The sequence below is a fragment of the Polypterus senegalus genome, chromosome 7 (genome assembly GCF_016835505.1).
Source record: "Polypterus senegalus isolate Bchr_013 chromosome 7, ASM1683550v1, whole genome shotgun sequence".
Taxonomy (NCBI): Eukaryota; Metazoa; Chordata; class Cladistia; order Polypteriformes; family Polypteridae; genus Polypterus; species Polypterus senegalus.
In genome coordinates this window covers 190,460,388-190,464,970 of record NC_053160.1, presented here as the reverse complement: position 1 = coordinate 190,464,970, position 4,583 = coordinate 190,460,388, and the positions used below count along the sequence as shown (strand labels likewise).

The following is a 4,583-nucleotide window of genomic DNA, read 5'->3' as shown; positions in this document are numbered from 1 at the left end:
TTGGGAAGGGCATACTGGAATTTGTAGTAAATCATATAGTGACACATGATCGAATTGCATGCTGGGAATCGTAGTCATTCTCCCGCTCATAAATGCCAGGGAGTCGCCAACTAACACAATGTAACCAATCAAGTGAACGTGCAGTTAAATCACTCATACCTGATTTGTTCTCACTTGACGCCTCTCACAAGTGATTGGTTTTCTTCACGATGACTGACAGGAACCTCGCCAGACCACGACTCTACAGTGGGCTCTTGTTAAAATATGCAAGAGGGATTTTCGGTTAATCATACAGCTCCCCCTGGTAAGAACATTTCATAAAAGAACGAAAGCGTTGTAATTAGACCTGTTTGCTTTTAGGCTGGTTGTTCAAACACTTCATGACATTTGAACGCCTTTGGCAACTCGGTGATCTACACGCCTACAACTCCCATAAGCCCTTGAAAGGCCCAGGGCAGGGGAGAGGAATTCCCAGGATTGAGTAATACAGTACAGTATTCGTGAGGTAAGACTTCCGGTTAAGTTTTCGGAACTCTTCAAATAAATTAGCGTTTGTTTCCAAAAGGCTAACAGCTTATACGTTGTCTTTCGCGTTTACACTTCACGTTGCAAGGGAGATTTAGGTAAGTGCGTGTGACAGCCTTTATAAAAGTTCTTTTTCTGAGTGCCGAAACTTGACAGCCGGTCCAATGGACCGAATGAAATGGTGCGGTCTGCTTGTGTTGAGGTGGACAGCAACGACAGAACTTACGGGAGACGTGAAAACTGGAAGGTGGCCTCTTAAGTGTCACCATTTCTTCTCCAGCTGGTCTCCTTGATGATAATGATATTTCACTTATCTCTGTACTTATTAATTAATACTGGCTTAGTTTAATTTTGCTTTTATCACATTTAATGGTGCCCATGTTCGCTTGCCATATCCATTTACGTTTACATTTATTTGCTTAGCAGACGCTTTTATCCAAAGCGGCTTACAAAAGAGGTGAACATAATCGAGTAAACGTCAGCCTGGGCACAGTTTACCAACAGGTGTGACAGGACAAGGGGACAAAATTGACGGTCCCAAGTGAAGAGCTCAGAACAAAAACTTCCACTTTGTCATATGTACTCAGTACAATGAAAATCGTATTCTGTGAATCTTCCAGTAATAAACAAGAATACACACAAAAACAAAAGAAACAGAAGTAAGAGTGCACATGCAAATAAAAAAAAAAAATCGGTTTAAGCTCTGCAGGTATTTAGTCTTAAGATGGCCTTCCTTCCATCCTCCAGACACACGCCAGCCAGCAGTGGGTGGCATTTAGTTACAAGCCTGATGGCATAAACGTGAAGTCAGCCCTTCAGCCTTGTTGTTCTCGCTGCTGTGCTCTCATAGCGTCTCCATGATGGTCGCAGTATGAACAGTTCAGGCTGTGGGGGACTTGTGTCCTTCATAATATTATGGGCCCTCCTTAGAGCTCTGCTATTATGGATGCCCTCTAATGCATGCAGTGCTGTTCCGATGGCATTTTGGGCTGATTTCCCACCCACTGTAGAGGCCTGCTGTCCTGTGCTGTGCTTTTCCCACACCAGACTGTGATGGCATCGGTGAGGTTACTCTCGGTCATCTGTAGAAGTTGTTGAGGATTGTGCTTGGCATGCCAAACTTTCTTGGCCTCCTCTGGAAATACAAACACCACTGGGCTTTCCCCGCCATGTCTGTGTGATCCTCAGAGGTGTCAATGCCAAGAAATGTAACTGTGGCCAGCACTCTGTTCAGCTCGGTCTCTCCAGTGTACAGTGGTGGATGCTGACCCTCTCTCTCCATCCGTGTGTCAATAATTGTTCCCTTCGTTATGCTGGTGATTACTGTCCTGACACCACTTCACAAGGCCAACCACCTCCATCCTGTACACTGACTCGCCACCCCCAGAAATGAGTCCAGTGCCGGTGCTGTCGTCTGCCATTTTAATAAAGCTGGTGTTCTGTTGGGAAGCAACACGGTCCTGAGTGACGAGTGTCTACAGCACACAACATCCTTGTGGAGTTCATGTATTTATGGTTATTGTTTTAGAAATGTTGTTCCCCAGCCTCACTGACTGGGGTCTGCCTTTTAGTTACAACAACCACAACAACAACATTTATTTCTATAGCACATTTTCATACAAACAGTATCTCAAAGTGCTTTACATATTAAAGAATAGAAAGATGAAAGACACAATTATGAAACAAAATAAATCAACATTAATTAACATAGAATAAGAGTAAGGTTCAATGGCCAGGGGGGACAGAAAAAACAAAAACTCCAGACGGCTGGAGAAAAAATAAAATCTGTAGGGATTCCAGACCACGAGACCACCCTCTGGACATTCTACCTCACATAAATGAAACAGTCCTCTTTGGATTTAGGGTTCTCATGGAAGGGCTTGATGATGATGATGGTCACGTAGACTTCTGCCTTTTAATCCGTCCATCATTGTTGGAGCATCATGAAGCTCTGAGTAGGTGGTGGTGGCGGAAAAAGAAACAGAAAAGAGAGTAAGGGTCAGTTACAAACCCTAATAGCTAATATCAGTTAGGCAGAAATCCACCAAACGAGTCTTTCAGTGCTTCTTCAACACATTGAGGGCGTCAGAATTTTAAATGGAGGTGGACAGCTTGTGTCACCAGTCAGGAGCTGAAAGTTGAGACCATGCAGAGGTGGCATCACCAGCACACCTGAGTGGTTAAGAAGGAACATAGGACCTCCCAAGGGTCTCCATATACAGGGTGGTCCAGATCTGAGTATGCAGATCCAGATTGTCTGGATGACTTTGATTTATGCAGGGATGATTCCAGTTCGCACACTTCTTGATGGTCCAGGATTTTTTGGGTGATTTTCTATGTAATAAACTTGTAAATTATAAGTTATAGCGTAATGAAAATTGCATAATAAGAAACTGGACCACCCTATATATTGGTAAGGATTTGAACTTATTATGTGCTGCTACAGGAACATAACCTAGTGCTCTGAAACACCAGACGTGCTTGAACACCAGGCGTGCTGCTGCATTATGAATCGACTGCAGTGGCCTGGTGACACATGATGGTGCTGCAGCCACTAGACAAGGGGACCCCAACTCTTTTCCTGGAGGGCCACAGTGGCTGTAGGTTTTCATTCTAGCCCTTTTGTTAATTAGTGGCCTATTTTTTCTGGCACTGAATTTCTTCATTTCTTTCCTTAAATGGCACCCAAACAGAAATGAAATGTGAGGTGAGGGAGCCAACAGAAGACCAACTAAGTCAGGGCCTCAAACTCCAACCAATTTCACTCCAACCAGTTGCTCAATTAGGCATCGATTCTTGTTGCCAATTAAACTTGTTCTTTAATTCCATGGCTTGTTGCTGCTCTCACTGTACAATAGCAGACATTTCTGAAATTGTTGACTTTCTCCTTTCTGTTAAAATGTTTTGTGGACCTGAGCAGATCAGCATTCCTGAGACCTTCACCTTTCTTTATTTTCAGACATTGTGTGATGGACACAGTTTGCTGGTCCTGTTTTGGCTCATTTTGTATCTCATTCTTGTTTGGCTGCTAATTAAGGACAAAGAAACATTTAAGAGGTTTGAGTCTTCAAGATCAAGTCAAGTAAAATGAATTCAAAAGAAGTTAAGTAGGAGCCAAAGCAGGTCACTAATTAAGAGAAGGGTTAGAATGAAAACCTGCAGCCACTGCGGCCCTCCAGGACCGGAGTTGGGGACCCCTGCAGTAGACTGCCTCTGGTCCGGGACTGCCCACCTCTGATCTAGGCCATGTTATTACTTACCCCCCTGCCCCATTTTCCTAGGCCTTGCACTCTTACTTGGTGGTCACAATCTACTTATTTAAATAATCTGCCTGTGTGTCCTTTGTAGTCTGTTAGGGTGGCAGATGAATCATTGTGTTTCCGAGCAGGAAGCCGTCTCACATTTATTATCATTGTAAGCTCGGCAGGCGTCTTTACACACGGTGACGCATGCCGTCAGGATATTCTGCACTTGTTTACTTACCTTTTTCAAAATTTAAAGTACAAGCACGTTGGGTAACTGTTTCAAGCTTACGCACTACGGTGGAGGTGGGTGTTGAAACCTTGCGATCTAAAGGTAAGGCCAAAGCCACAACAGAAAGATGCCTGCAATGCTGAACCTTTGCTTATTTATGATAAACGGTCATTTATTTAACTCTATGACTGGTAGTGAGTTTTACAACAACAACATTTATTTCTATAGCACATCTTCATACAAACAGTAGCTCAAAGTGCTTTACATAATAAAGAATAGAAAAATAAAAGACACAATTATAAAACAAAATAAATCAACATTAATTAACATTGAATAAGAGTAAGGTTCAATGGCCAGGGGACAGAAAAAACAAAAAAACTCCAGACGGCCGGAGAAAAAAATAAAATCTGTAGGGATTCCAGACCACGAGACCGCCAGCCCAGTCCCTCTCTGGGCATTCTACCTAACATAAATGAAACCGTCCTCTTTGGATTTAGGATTCTCACGGAAGGACTTGATGATGATGATGGTCACGTAGACTTCTGCCTTTTAATCCGTCCATCGTTGTTGGAGCATCATGAAGC

General features: G+C 43.2%; 1 protein-coding gene across 4 annotated transcripts in view; it reads left to right on the top strand.

Moving 5' to 3' along the window:
- Positions 1-4,583, top strand: part of alpk1 (alpha-kinase 1) — a 141,179-nt gene that overhangs the window by 2,479 nt on the left and 134,117 nt on the right. For 2 of the 4 annotated variants that reach the window (XM_039759784.1, XM_039759781.1), the window contains exon 1: positions 496-623. The exons of 1 other annotated variant lie outside the window; for it this stretch is intronic. The gene's annotated coding sequence lies outside the window, so the exon portion shown is untranslated. Of the gene's footprint in view, positions 1-96; positions 624-4,583 lie in introns of those variants that run through there. One more of the 4 variants, XM_039759782.1, reaches the window with a different exon arrangement.